The following is a 16,815-nucleotide window of genomic DNA, read 5'->3' as shown; positions in this document are numbered from 1 at the left end:
TTTATGTGAAGTTTCCTGAAAGCCTGGTTATCCTTGAAAAGTACATTAGTTTCAACACGTATATAAAACTAATAAGTGGGTAGTAAACTAATTCCAAAGGTTATTAATTCACTAAGTTCTTTATTACTTAAAAGTAAATCTCCATTATCTAAGTTGAGAGTTCTATAATCATTCGATAAACTAGATATGGCAAGAAGAAAGCTAGTATCATTTTACGACTTTTGTCACCCGTAGGCCTACCGGTCCCACTGTAGCTAGCAGCAAGGTGCGGGGTAGTTAACCCCATATAGATCTACACACTCAAGTCACGCTTTCCTTCTAGGAGATTCTGGTTACAGGGGCGGTCCTCCACTCGCGTATCTCTGTGGAGTTTTTCAGAGGACGTGTCTCCAACTTAAGAATAACGAATTTACAAGTAATAATGTGGAAAATCCTATTTTAGATTCTGGTTACAGAGGTTGTCCTCCACTTGCGTATCTCTGTGGAGTGTTTCAGAGGACGTATCAAAAGTTCTAAGATTAATGATTTTAATAGTAAAAATGTGGAAAATCATTTGTGAAATATAAAATATAACATTTTATAATGAGTTTCGCAATTAGTTTTAAAACTAACTCTGCAAGTTAAACGATTGGTTAATATAGTTTTTAGTGATAAAAACATACACAATATGAAACATTTCATACGAAATAATAAGTTTGAGTACAAGATTTCCTTGTACTTTTGCTTGTATTCCCCCTGAAAACATGAAAAACACAGAAAATGATGTGGGGTATGAACTTACCAGTCGAGAAATGTGTCAGTTAGGAAGCTAAGTGTCAGTATAGGGCTAGAACACGTGCGAGGTTCCTACGTAATATGAAGAGATACATAAGTGTATCTAATTAGACTTTGAACTACTAATTAAGTAAGATAATACATTCTAAGACGCGAAAACACTTTATTCAATGTGTTAGGAGTGGTACGGGTTGCATTTAAGGGGGTGTAGGGCCTAGATATAGAGTTTTCTCTTCAAGAGTAAACTCTGAGAAGAGATTATGGAACATAGACCATATCCCCATGACTTTACGGCCATAAACTCATGGGTGGTGTGTTGTTGGATGCTTAAAGGTCTTACAACACTTGTGGAATTAGTTTAGGTTCAATTCTAGGGCATAGGAAGTGGCTAAGTCCTCAAATGGACCATTTATGGGAGTTTATGGCCGTAAACATAGAGTTTATGGCCGTAAAATCTTACTTGCCCTTTCCTTTTGTGTTTTGCTGGCTCTAGGTTAAGCACAAATGATTCTAGTCCAATATAGAAGCCGTGGAAGGAAGTTAGGGCACCATTTGACCTCTTTAGAGGATTTTATGGCCAAGGAACCAATCCTAAGAGGGTTTACGACTGTAATATCCTAAGTTCATTGTTTCATTGATGTTTAAGGTTCCTACTTCGATGGTGGTTGGTTATAGACATTATTCCAAGCCATAGGATGTGTTTAAGGGGTAATTTAACACCTTATATGGTTTTTACGGCCTATGAAGGAGGTTTTATAGTCCAAGAATGATCTTGGGCCATAAAATCATGTTTACTCCCCAAATAACAAGTTTTTAGTGTTCTAAGCTCGTACATGTAAGTCCCTAAGTCATAGCTAAGCACCAGAACTGATTTGGAAGGGTTTTGGGGCTTCAAAACCCCATTTATGGGTGTTTGTGGTTTGGGGTTGTTCCTAGGCTGTAAACACAAGTTTTTGATACTTTTGGATGATTTAAACATGGATTTGTATGCTAAACAAGCTAAACTATATGCTAGGATAGATCACTTACCAATTTGGAGCTTGAAAGGGGTGGTTTTGGATCAAAATTTGGCTTGTAGAGAAAGAGTAGTGAGAGAGAGTGTTAAGAGAGTGAAAAAGCTTCAAATGAAGGTCCATTCACCCTTATATACGGTTCGAGTTTGTGGAGTAGTGGAAATCTACCCGATACCGACGTTAAACAAAGCTTATGGTCGTACCCGATTAAGTTGTCGTAACCCGACGTGGTCGTGAATTATAAGCTTTTAGAAAGAATATCGAGGGTGTTTCATGTGTTTCTAATGTGTTTGGAAACTCATGAAGTCATAATATAAGTCTCAATTTAATTAAATTAATCCAAAGGTTAACGGAAAAATTGAAATACGAACAAATTTTATTAACGGAAACGGGTTACAATGACGGAATAAATTTCAGGTTGTCACAGTTTTAGGCTTGGATTCAAGTGTTTTACCTCTATAACAAGCTAAAAGAGGATGTTCTTCACGTTTTGGAGGCCTTCTAAGTGTTCTTGGTTGATGTTTTTAGAGAGAGAAAGTAGAGAGAGAGAGAGAGAGAGAAAGTGTAGCCAAAAGTGAATTGAAAGGGGTCCTTTACTATATATAGGGTCGGGTGTGAGGCTGGAGGGGGGTGTGTGGCTGGCTACCCGCACACTCTAGTGTGCGGCTGCACACACCTCTGTTGGTGTGATTGGCTGGATTTTGTGATGCAATGCCCTCCCTAACCCTTCCTAAGGCCCATATCTATGATATACTAGGCCTAAAGCACTCGCGCAGACCCAACATTCTGCTAAAAGATGCTAAATTCAAGTGAATGATAGATATATTGATCGATTGCACAATGTAAAATTGTCGGGTTGTCACAAAGTTCTAATTAAGGTTTTATACTTGTGCATTAGGGAGAGGTTTTCGCAAGTCATCCTACGAGTGCGATTTTATATCTTCAATTTGAGGTGAGTCTTCCTTCGCAGTATCCGTGTGTTGAAGGCACCGATGCTGACCCACTAGTTTATGAAGTAGTGTGATCACTGTCTTTGTGAAGATTGTCAGTGTTGCTTGTATTTGCTTAATGACTCTATGATTTATGTTATGATATTATGTGGTTGTATTAAGCATGAAATAGACCTGGTATCAAGTTGAAATGGACCGAACGGGATTGCAAGCACCCAAATATGCTTGATAGTATCTCGTTGAAATAGAACGAAGGGGTAGGCAAGTACCTAGATATGCTCGATAGTATCTGGTTGAAATAGATCGAAGGGGTAGGCAAGTACCATATATGCTTGGTGGTATGTTTGTTTTGTATGTGGTATTTTGGGGTAGCTCACTAAGATTTGTGCTTATAGTTTTCAGTTTATCTTTTAGGTACTTCCATGTGACAACCGTCAATTTTTGTCAAGTCAAAGTCAAAAAAGTCAACAAGTCAAACCGGTCAACACATTTCAGCCTTGTATATTAGGGTTTACATCATTCTTACTATTGTACAACACACTATCTTAATGCAAAGTATCACTTCGATTCTTCACGTGTTCAGAAAATCTACACCCTAATTGGAGTAAGTGATGGAAGTACTGGATAAAATGTTATTTCATACCCCTCAGGGGCGTATAGCATTCATAACGAGGCTTAACGAGGTTTACAAACCATGCGTTGCGAAGCTAAACATACAAAAAGCTCACAAACCAAGTCTCTCTCTATAAATCTCTCTCTCTCTCTCTCTCTCTCCCAAATCTCTGTCATAACCTCCCTCAACTTTTTATAATCACTCGGAGTATCCCGACCCCTAATTAAGTTGAAAACCACTCGAAACGGGAAGAAAAATATGAAAAACAGCACTGTGGGTGCGAAACCCACTCATGCGAAACCCTTCTGATGTGAAACCCACTCATGTGAGACCATTATCATGCGAAACCCTCTCATGTGAGACCCTTCTGAAGAGAAAACCTTCTGATGGGAAACCCTCTCATGCGAAACCCTTCTTATGCGAAGCCCTCTTATGCGAGACCCATCTAATGCAAAACCCTTCTGATGCAAAACCCTCCCATGCGAGACCCTTCTGATGCGAAACCCTTCTGATGCCAAAGCCTCTCATGCGAGACCCTTCCGATGTGAAACCTTTCTGATGCGATACTGTAACAACCCGAAGTTGTTCATCGCCGAAACCCGTTCTACCCGAAAAATTCTCCGTTATCAAATTCGTTCCGTTTTCACTTTGGGTTAAATTATTTAAAATTATATGTTTATTCTAATTTAGTGAGTATCCAAACCCCTTTGGAATTCATGAAATTAACCCAAAATTGTTTATTTCAAAAAGTTAAAAATGTTCCCGCCGGGTAACGGTAACTTAATCGGGTGCGACCACAAGCCTCGTTTAATGCCGGTATCGGGTAGAACTCCACTGTGTCCAAGTTTTGGGACCTATATAAACGTGTTTAAACACTCATTTGAAGCTTTTTCTTCCTCTCTCTACTCTATCTCTAACCTCTCTCCTAAATCCAAGTTTAAGGGTCCAAAAGTCAAATTTAAGGCCTCAAATCTCTAAGGTACTTCCCGTAGCTTGTTATGTAACCTCCCTAGCCTTCAAATTCGAGTTCAAAGCATGGATTAAGACAAAATTCATGAGTTTACGGCCCTGGAACCCTCTTAGGCCGTAAACTCATATATAATGGGTTTTGGAGTACAAAAACCCTTCCTAGACACAATTAGACCTTGGATATGGCTAGATGGCTTCATGGAATGGACATATAACATTTAAAACATGGATTTTGAGGCATTTGAAGAATTTTACGGCCAAGGCACATGCTTGGGCCGTAAACTCATGTATAAGGGGTTTTCATGACCTTAAACCCTTCCAAAACCTCAACAAAACCTGGATATGACTTCTAGAATAAGTGTTTTAGCCTTGTAACACTTTAAACATGATTTTTGGGGGACTTATATGAGTTTACGGCCAAGGCTTGTGCTTGGGCTGTAAACTCCATGAAACATGGTGCAAATTCATTTCTAAGGTGTTAGAAAGCCATCCAACACCACCAAAAGCCTTGGAATAAATCATAGGACCAACCAAAAATAGCTTAAGGGCCTTAAACACATCAAAACTCTTCATTTAAGAGTTTACGGCCATAGAAGGTGTCCCATGGCCGTAAACTCCAAAAACCTCTTCAAATCATCAAGCAAATGCATGTAAAGCTTAGGAATAAATCTAGCAATCACATGTGATTTGTTTGGAATCCAAAAACACAATTTTTCATGGGTATTTAGGAGTTTACGGCCAGGAGACCATGCTAGGCGATAAACTCCCATAAATTTGTCATTTTGATGTTAAAAATCCATTCCAAGACTTTGATCCAAACCTAGAAAAATTCCCCTAAGTGTTTAAAGTCCAACTTGCACCATAAACCACCCACCATGAGTTTACGGCCGTAAACTCATGGGGAATGGGTGTTTAGGCCATAAACATCATTTAGAAGTTTACTCTTGGGGAGTAAACTCATTTCCTAAGTCCCTCACATCATTACATGTCCTTAAACGCCACCCGGGTCCCTCCAATCACGTGTATTGGAGTGTTTTCACGACTAGAAGTAATTGTCCTTATCAAATAATCAATCTAAGTCCTAACTAGATACAAATGTGTATCTTTGCATTATACTTAGGAACCTCGTGCGTTTGCAAGCCCCGGACCAACGTTTAGCATCCGAAATCGTCACATTCTCGTTCGGTGAGTTCATACCCCTACGCCCTTTTCCTTGTTTTTCAATGTTTTCAGGGGGGGGGGGGGAATACAAGCAAACTATAACTGTTTTCTAATCATGACATTGATATGCTTCAAATAATATCTGGCAAATTTACAAACACTTTTACTCCTTATGTATTATGCTGAGCATAAGGAATGGTTTATCAATTACAACTAAATGGATTTTAGTTTAGGAAATAACAGAACAAATCAAATTATTATGGGAATAATTTGGGGTTCTTTATTGTTCGTTTTATCATGTACTGATATCTATATAAAGTTATTAGATAAACTATGTCTGATTCAGTTTATCTCCGTATCATTTGAATGTATTGTCAGATAGTTTCATTATATGTATCTATATTCGCTGTATTACGTTTCATAATCTTTTGTATGTTGATATCGTACGAGAACCCTGTGAATACTTTAGTACTAGTTTGTGAGATAGTCACTGCCCTTTATGGATGATCAGTAAATCCTCCCCGGAAGTGTAACCAGAGTCTCCTGGAGGGAGAGCGAGGAATTTGTGAATAGATCTATTCGGGACTGACAATCCCACACCTTAACTGCTAGCTACAGTTAGGCGGGCACGCCTGCGGTGACAAATTTCTGGATATCGTTCGACGTCTGACAAGCATTAAGGAGGTTACGTTGTAGTATTAACATGGTTACCCGACTCACAATATGTATTAATATAAGTCTATTCACAGCTTGGGTTTTAGAATCTTATATCTGGTTCGGGATAGTGATCCCATGGTTTTATCAAACTATTTTGTACCTAGTCCGGGATAGTAGTCCCATGGTTTTCAGTCTATTGAACTTGTATCTGGTACGAGATGTTATTCCCATTGTTTTCAGTATGTATATACCTTATATCTTATACGGGATAGTGATCCCATGGTTTTATCAAACAATCTTATATCTTATACGGGATAGTAATCCCATGGTTTTGTATCTATAACTTGTACGGAATGTTTGCCCCATGGCTTTTAAGTATATCTTATACGGGATAGTAATCCCATGGTTTTATATCTATAACTTGTACGAGATGTTTTCCCCATGGTTTCCAATCTATATTTTCATATATATATTAAATTATCTTGTTTCTAGTCCGGGATGGTAGTCCCATGGTCTTAAATCTACGTTTTCATATGTTTCGAACTATCTTATATATTGTTCTGGATAGTGATCCCATGATTTCCGATATATAGTTTTGTGTATTAAACTATACTCCGTGTTATTCAATCTTGCATTTAGGAAAATATGGGATTTTCCTGGGGTAAAATACATCAAATAATCGAATTGGTAACAAATGATAACTAAATTAACTTTACATAAGAAAATATGGGATTTTCTTGGATAACAAACCTTTTCGGAAAACCAAAGGAAACCGATATACTTTCATAAAACAAAACCGCTTATGAACTCACCAGCTTTATGCTGATTTTCAAACCACTTGTATTCTCAGGTCCAAGTTACACAGGTACCCGGTGATCTCTTTTGGTGAAGACGGAGTGCGTGGAAGACTCGTCTCAACTTTTGTGCATATGATATACGTATAACTTTTGGACAATTTACTTTTGAAACAAATGTAAACTTTCATATATATGTAATGTAATGGTTGTTTACTGTGATTACTATGTACATTAGATTTTATACACAACGTGGAAGTCCACCCCGGAAATGTTTCCGCCTTTGATTTTCGAGGTGTGACAGATTGGTATCAGAGCCCTTGTTTATAGTGAACGGAGTATACCAAACCTTACATGGTATAAAACTATAAACACTAAAGGGCCTCAGTGCTCTGAACTAAAAGTATCTTCAAAACTATAAGTATTTTCAAAAGTATACAAGTACATCGAATCGTCGAAATCCGTAACTACAAGTAGAACAAAACATAAGTAAATAGGTGTTGTACACTGTGGTTAAACCTGGGCAGTTATGTAGTCGTGTCTAGGATCAATATAGCCTGGCCAACTATATTGATTCGAGACACGGCCAACATGTGTTTGGGAGTGACTATGGTACACAGCATGCCTAAAACTTACCCAATACCCAAACAATGAGTCGTCGTTGCAACGAGACAAGAAATACTATGGGAGTATTTCTCGAGCCAATCCTTCGTAGAAGATCCTCGTATACGCGATACTACTTGACCATTCCACTAGCGATAAAATGTTTTGTCTTGATAACTCTTTCCTGCTTTATCGCTTAGTATGATGCTATATCTGTCTTGGTGAGATATCCCCTGTTCCATATCTCTTGATTCAATTCAGAGGACTTATGATCCTCTCTTTCCTGATCTTTTTACATCAAGATGCCTCCGAGAAAGAGACCCAGCTCGAAGAACAACGACAATCCTCCTCCACCACCACCTCCTCCTCAATTTGATATGGCATCACTTCAGACAGTTCTGACTGTTGCAATGGTGGCAACCATGTCACAAATGAATCCCGGTGGCTCCGGAGGTGGTCCCCAACCCCAAAACCCAGAAGACAACCAGGAACACCGAAGAGGGGGTTCCTTAGAAGACTTTATGAACGCAAAACCCACATCTTTTGATGGCACTGGAGGTGTCATTTCCCTAACTCGATGGTTCGAGAAAATCGAATCAATCTTCGAAATATGTGCTTGTTCAGAGTTTGGCAAAGTAAAGTTTGTCGCCTACACCTTCCTTGACAAAGCCCTGACTTGGTGGAACGGCCGAGTCAAATCCTTAACTCTACCTGTAGCAAATGCTATGGGTTGGGAAGCTATGAAGGAGCTTATGCTTGCAGAGTATTGCCCTCGGGGCGAAATTCAGAAACTAGAACACGAACTTTGGAACCTTAAGATGAAGGGTTCCGACATAGCTACTTATACCTCAAGATTCGATGACCTGGCATTACTCTGTCCGGGAATGGTTACCCCGGAAAGTAAAAAAGATCGAGAGGTTCATCTGGGGTTTGACCCAGCCAACAAAAGGGAATGTCTTGGCTGCGAAGCCAGATACCTACGACAGTGCTAAATGTCTTGCAAAAATCTTGATCGATCACGAAGACAACTCTGATGAGGAAGCTACCACTCCTGAGCCAGATACAACTGGAGGTGGAAGTAAAAAGAAATCCTGGAACAAGCGGATGGCCCCGAGTACGAAAGGGTCTTCTAAGAAACATCAAACGGTAGCAGTCCATGCTGCTATTGTCCCTGTTGCTATTTCAGCTGTCGGTTCCACAGCCCAAACTCCCGCGAGTGGATACACTGGTACCCTTCCTTGGTGTGGTAAGTGCAGCTACCATCACCGTATCCCTGGTCCATGTCGCGAAAGGATCTGTGACAACTGTGGCAAGAAGGGCCATCTTGCTCGAACCTGTAGAAAACCAGTCAAATCAACGAACCAATCATCCGGAGCGGGAATCAGTCCAGCCTGCTACAATTGTGGTGAAGCAGGGCACTTCAAAAGGAATTGCCCCAAAGGAGCTACCACCACTGATCCCTCTGTCGCCGCAGGTATACTTCTCTTTGATAATTCTTATACCTGCAACTCTTTTCGATTCCAGTACAAAGAGGGAAACCTGTTATCTATCTATTCGAACATTTTTCTAAGCTCAACCCTTCGTATGTGATCGAAGTGTGTATCATCGAGACGATTAACCAGTGAGATAGAGAACACTAACTTAGTACCTATAGATTGAATCCTCAGTGCAGAGGACTATTCTGTTCCATTCGATTAAATGGGAAACTTTTGATGAAATGTTTTGATGTTATGTTTAACATGGAATGACTGAGCCTTATTCATGTTGTTATCTTGGTTTCGAGAGGGTCGCCTGTCTATATCTTTTCCTCGACCTGACTCTCATGATCTTCAGCATCAAACCTTCGTATTTTTTCATGCTTTAAAACTCAAAAATTTTCCTGATACGAATTACCACACATCCCTCGTTTCTGTGATCATTGAGAAACGGGAAGTTAGCACCTCTTTCTTCTAAATATCTATCCTGAAGGATTCCCAGGAATTTCATTCGAACGTCTAAAGTTTAGTCCCACATCAGACCTTTCAAAATCTTCGTAGAAATCGATTCTGCAATCTTCAGATTTCGGATGCCTTCAGAGCTTGGTAACATCTATCCAGTACATCACGTCTCGAATCCATAGAAATATCTAACCAATGAGACCCTAGTGATTCCTTCGAGGAAACTGAAGTCGTCCAGGGTTGGAACTTCCATGAGAAAACTGATTGATATCATAGATTGAGAGAGAGTCAAGGTACGCAACAAAGACACGTCCCGATAGTGAGAATTCACTAGAACGCCCAGTAGAGACCTGATTCCACTTGAGAAAGTGAAGATCCGAGGTAACAAATCCATTCGTGTCCCATTCCAAATTCATGATCTATACCTTATTCTTTGAATTTCGGGACGAAATTCCCTCTAACGGGGGGATAATGTAACAACCCGAAGTTGTTCATCGCCGAAACCCGTTCAACCTGAAAAATTCTCCGTTATCAAATTCGTTCCGTTTTCACTTTGGGTTAATTATTTAAAATTATATGTTTATTATAATTTAATGAGTGTCCAAACCCCTTTGGAATTCATGAAATTAACCCAAAAGTGTTTATTCAAAAAGTTAAAAACGTTCCCGCCTGGTTACGGTAACTTAATCGGGTGCGACCAAAAGCCTCATTTAATGTCGGTATCGGGTAGAATTCCACCGTGTCCATGTTTTGGGACCTATATAAACGTGTTTAAACACTCATTTGAAGCTTTTTCTTCCTCTCTATCTCTCTCTAACCTCTCTCCTAAATCCAAGTTTAAGGGTCCAAAACTCAAATTTAAGGCCTCAAATCTCTAAGGTACTTCCCCTAGCTTGTTATGTAACCTCCCTAGCCTTCAAATTCGAGTTCAAAGCATGGATTAAGACAACATTCATGATTTTACGACCCTGGAACCCTCTTAGGCCGTAAACTCATATATAATGGGTTTTGGAGCACAAAAACCCTTCCTAAACACAATTGGACCTTGGATATGGCTAGATGGCTTCATGGAATGGACATATAACATTTAAAACATGGATTTTGAGGCATTTGAAGGAGTTTATGGCCAAGGCACATGCTTGGGCCATAAACTCATGTATAAGAGGTTTTCATAACCTTAAACCCTTCCAAAACCTCAACAAGACCTGGATATGACTTCTAGAATAAGTGTTTTAGCCTTGGAACACTTTAAACATGATTTTTGGGGGACTTATATTAGTTTAAGGCCAAGGCTTGTGCTTGGGACGTAAACTCCATGAAACATGGTGCAAATTCATTTCTAAGGTGTTAGAAAGCCATCCGACACCACCAAAAGCCTTGGAATAAATCATAGGACCAACCAAAAATAGTTTAAGGGCCTTAAACACATCAAAACCCTTCATTTAAGAGTTTACGGCCATAGAAGGTGTCCCATGGCCGTAAACTCCAAAAACCTCCTTCAAATCATCAAGAAAATGCGTGTAAGGCTTATGAATAAATCTAGCAATCACATGTGATTAGTTTGGATTCCAAAAACACAATTTTTCATGGGTATTTAGGAGTTTACAGCCAGGAGACCATGCTAGGCTGTAAACTCCCATAAATGTGTCATTTTGATGTTAAAAATCCATTCCAAAACTTTGATCCAAACCTAGAAAAATTCCCCTAAGTGTTTGAAGTCCAATTTGCACCATAAACCACCCACCATGAGTTTACGGCCGTAAACTCATGGGGAATGGGTGTTTAGGCCGTAAACATCATTTACAAGTTTACTCTTGGGGAGTAAACTCATTTCCTAAGTCCCTCGCATCATTACATGTCCTTAAATGCCACCCGGGTCCCTCCAAACACTTGTATTGGAGTGTGTTCGCGACTAGAAGTAATTGTCCTTATCAAATAATCAATCTAAGTCCTAATTAGATACAAATGTGTATCTTTGCATTATACTTAGAAACCTCGTGCATTTGCAAGCCCCGGACCAACGTTTAGCATCCGAAATCATCACATTCTCGTTCGATGAGTTCATATCCCTACGCCCTTTTCCGTGTTTTTCAATGTTTTCAGGGGGGAATACAAGCAAAATATCATTGTTTTCAAATCATGACATTGATATGTTTCAAATAATATCTGGCAAATTTACAAACACTTTTACTCCTTATGTATTATGCTGAGCATAAGGAATGGTTTATCAATTACAACTAAATAGATTTTAGTTAAGGAAATAACAAAACAAATCAAATTATTATGGGAATAATTTGGGGTTCTTTATTGTTCGTTTTATCATGTACTTATATCTATATAAAGTTATTAGATAAAATATGTCTGATTCAGTTTATCTCCGTATCATTTGAATGTATTGTCAGATAGTTTCATTATATGTATCTATATTCATTGTATTACGTTTCATAATCTTTTGTATGTTGATATCATACGAGAACCCTGTGAATACTTTAGTACTAGTTTCTGAGATAGTCACTACCCTTTATGGATGATCAGTAAATCCTCCCTGGAAGTGTAACCAGAGTCTCCTGGAGGGAGAGCGAGGAATTTGTGAATAGATCTATTCGGGACTGACAATCCCACACCTTAACTGCTAGCTACAGTTAGGCGGGCACGCCTGGGGTGACAAATTTCTGGATATCGTTCGACATCTGACAAGCATCAAGGAGGTCACGTTTTCGTATTAGCATGGTTACCCGACTCACAATATGTATTAATATAAGTCTATTCACAGCTTGGGTTTTAGAATCTTATATCTGGTTCGGGATAGTGATCCCATGGTTTTATCAAACTATTTTGTACCTAGTCCGGGATAGTAGTCCCATGGTTTTCAGTCTATTGAACTTTTATCTGGTACGAGATGTTATTCCCATGGTTTTCAGTATGTATATACCTTATATCTTATACGGGATAGTGATCCCATGGTTTTATCAAACAATCTTATATCTTATACGGGATAGTAATCCCATGGTTTTGTATCTATAACTTGTACGGAATGTTTGCCCCATGGCTTTTAACTATATCTTATACGGGATAGTAATCCCATGGTTTTATATCTATAACTTGTACGGGATGTTTTCCCCATGGTTTCCAATCTATATTTTCATATATATATATATATATATATATATATATATATATATATATCAAATTATCCTGTGTCTAGTCCGGGATGGTAGTCCCATGGTCTTAAATCTACGTTTTCATATGTTTCGAACTATCTTATATCTTATTCGGGATAGTGATCCCATGATTTCCGATATATAGTTTTGTGTATTAAACTATACTCCGTGTTATTCAATCTTGCATTTAGGAAAATATGGGATTTTCCTGGGGTAAAATACATCACATAATCGAATTGGTAACAAATGATAACTAAATTAACTTTACATAAGAAAATATGGGATTTTCTTGGATAACAAACCTTTTCGGAAAACCAAAGGAAACCGATATACTTTCATAAAACAAAACCACTTATGAACTCACCAGCTTTATGCTGATTTTCAAACCGCTTGTATTCTCAGGTCCAAGTTAGACAGGTACCCGGTGATCTCTTTTGGTGAAGACGGACTGCGTGGAAGACTCGTCTCAACTTTTTTCCATATGATATATGTATAACTTTTGTACAATTTACTTTTGAAACAAATGTAAACTTTCATATATATGCAATGTAATGGTTGTTTACTGTGATTACTATGTACATTGGATTTGATACACAACGTGGAAGTCCACCCCGGAAATGTTTCCGCCTTTGATTTTCGGGGTGTGACAGATACCCTCTCATGTGAGACCCTTCTGATGCGAACCATCTCAGTAGCGAACCCTCTCGCATCCTCTTCCCAGTTTTTGACAACTTTTGCATTTTAAACCCGTTTTTGATAATTTTGACGTGAAATTTTTACCAAAACTCATATTTTGACACATAAGACCCTAAATATTCATAACATACACACATTTTGAGGTAAATCTTTGTCTAATAATAGTATCTAGTGGGTAAGCTATTGAGATGGAGTGTTGACTTTGCCTTAAAGTTATGACACAAGCTATCATCCCATACTCACTCCTTGACATCCTTATATCACTATTCACATCAGCCTTATCTACTCATTGTACCCTTAAACCTTCCTCAATAAGTTTCATTAAACCCTACCCAACCAAAGAGTCCATATTCTTTTCACATCTCCTAACTCGCTTTCACTAACACATTAAGTTACACACTTTTCTCTCTCCACCTTGCTCCTAGATTTTGATGTTCTCCAGGAAGTTTTGAACTTATCATCCACCCTTTTTAAGTAAGTTCATTCTACACTTGATTATCTTACACGTCTTCACTCAAGTCATGGATTTCTCCCACAAATATTGTCATATTTGTTACTAGATCTTCAAATCTTCAAGTTTCTCCCAAGTGTTATTGACATGGAAACTTCTTGTCATCAACATCCATCCTAAGAAATCACTCAAGGTGAGTTCATACCCCTACATTTTCATGTTTTCTTGAAGTTTTATGGGGGGGGGGGGGATACAAGTTAATACACCAAAAACCTAACTAAATTCAAACAACAACTTTCATCAGAAAAGTTATGTGCTATTCACGGACAAGTTTGACCAACCTAGACTTAATATCTTTCAAAACTGTTTAATATTATAATATATCAGGTTCATACTTCTAAAATTACTACTTGCACATCTATATACGATTTTTCTACAATCTATGGTGATTTTTACAAAATTGCCTATCATTTTAGAAACGAATTCGGAACAGTCTGTGAATATCAACATTTTCACACAAGTTACAGACTTCTAAAAATCATAATAAAAATTATTAAAAAACTACACAAAATTTCTAAACTCTCAGAGTTTACGGATTCAGTTTTTGACTTCGTATGATTTTTCTAAAACATTGCAGATAATTTAAAGACTACTTACATAGCTTAAGATATTAACAACACTTTGTAGTATGTTGAGCAAAGTGCATAAAAATAAGTTTCTAATTGTTGGATGCATTTCTTGTTACTTTATCATCATAAACAAAAACTAGTCATTCATGATAAGGTTTTTCATTCATTTTGCACACATATAATAAACTACAATAAGTATAGTTTATGGATTTTGCAATAAAAGCATACTACATGAAAAAGGTTTTACTTTGAAATCAAACGGATACTACATGATAAACTATAATAGTAATAGTTTATGGATTTCACATCATGAATTTATTACATAAAAGGTGATTTAACTTCCAACAAGGATGAGGTTTTATATTCAAACTATATGTAAACTAGTTAACGTAAGTTGTGAGACAATTCTCCCATCGTACTCATGGAGTATAGCTTCAAATTCCTATAAGTTATAACCAGAGTCTCTTGTAGGGAGAGCGTGATAATTATGTATAGATCTATATTAGGATTGACACCCCGCACCTCGCTGCTAGCTACAGCAGGACCTGCAGTTCTACGGGTGACAAAACTCATCGGATTTTGACGTTTGAAAAACGTTGTTGCAAGTTAGTTCTCGTTATAGTATGGTTATAACGTGTCACATAGGGAGTTAACAATCTTTCAAGTTTATGGGGAAAATTCTACTTTAAAAAGGGGCTTTATTTATTTAAAACTACAAACAAATTATAAGTACAAAACACACACATATTCTTGGTCTTGGGATTTTAGGCTACATGACTTTTATAAGGAAAATATTGGATTTTCTTTGGAAACACATTACTATTATAAACATTACAAGTACAAAACACACACATATTCTCGGTCTTGGGATTTAAGGCTACATGGCTTTTATAAGGAAAACATTGGATTTTCTTTGGAAACACATTAGTATTATAAATATCATAAGTACAAAACACACACATATTCTCGGTCTTGGGATTTAAGGCTACATAACTTTTTATAAGGAAAATAAGGGGTTTTCTTGAAATATACATTATAAAGTACTAGGTTTACACAAAATGCCTTTCATGATATTAAAACTATGCTTCATCTAGAATTGTTAGACTTCAGCTATAATTGCTAAGTGTACATGTTAGATTTATAAATGAATTTACTTGCAATCAACTTAGAATTGGTGGGCCTGCCTTACTTCCTGTTCCTTGTTTGGTTGTGGACCTTGGGCAGACCCATTATGTTCGGCGATTTATTTAACTTAAATTTTGTATAACTTATATACACAACATGATTATTCAAGGAATCTACGACTCTTTCTAGGGTACATTATTGCATAACATAGGAGCGTTCATTTCACACTTCATAAAGAAAATATTGAATTTTCTGGAATCATACTCTATCGATTTTACAAGGAAAACGGCTTCTTTGTTAAATAAAACTCTTATGAACTCACCAACTTAATTGTTGACACTCTTTCAAAACTAATTGTATTCTCAGGAAATCAGTGAAACATGAAATCAACAACTTTTGAGGATGGGACATTTAATTGTCAAACATTTCATTTTGTCATCATATGGTAATTGATTTGAAACATGCAAACACATATGACGGTGTAACTATTTCAATTATATATATGATGGTTGTATTTACTTTTAACATTATTATACTTGTTGTTGTGCTACTATACATGAAGTCCTCCACCCCCAAACGTTTCCGTGATCCTCGGTTTGGGGGTGTGATAGATTGGTATCAGAGCATTGTTTATAGTGAACAAAATATATCAAACCACATAAGATATACAAACTATAACTACATTTGGATGAATGTCTCTGATCTAAGATTTTCAAATAACTGTACTTTTGGAAATAAATAGTTTCTTGTTAAAAGTAAGAATACATGTGCACATACTAGTATAGTATCATATATAGGACAATACAAAAGTAAAATGAGCAGTTGGACACTACGAGTAGGCCTTGGGATATGTAATCAGATTTGGGACGAATATAGCATGATCAATTATATTTATCCGAGGTGTGATTGATGTATACCGGGGAATGGTCGTAGTGAGCAACCAGCCTAAAAACTTCCCGTACAAGAAAATCGTTAAGAACCAAACATAACATTTAAAATACTATAGGAGTATTTTGTGGTACTATAACTTATGTGAAAACTAAATAGATTCTTTCTAGTAGATCTACAATCACTAAGTGGATACGCTAAAGTTATACATAACTTAGATATCATAGACTTAGAATCTGTGATCATTGTTTTACTTCTTGTTCCTTATTTGGTTGTGGATTTGAAGTATGATCACTTATTTGAAGGTCTGTCATATCTTTTGTTATATGTAACTGGTATGCACCATGTCATTATAGAAATAACTAAGAAGGATCAAACCCCTATAAGTATTTCT

Source organism: Lactuca saligna, chromosome 2 (assembly GCF_052625555.1).
Source record: "Lactuca saligna cultivar CGN05327 chromosome 2, ASM5262555v1, whole genome shotgun sequence".
Classification (NCBI taxonomy): Eukaryota; Viridiplantae; Streptophyta; class Magnoliopsida; order Asterales; family Asteraceae; genus Lactuca; species Lactuca saligna.
Note: the sequence above shows the minus strand (reverse complement) of the source record.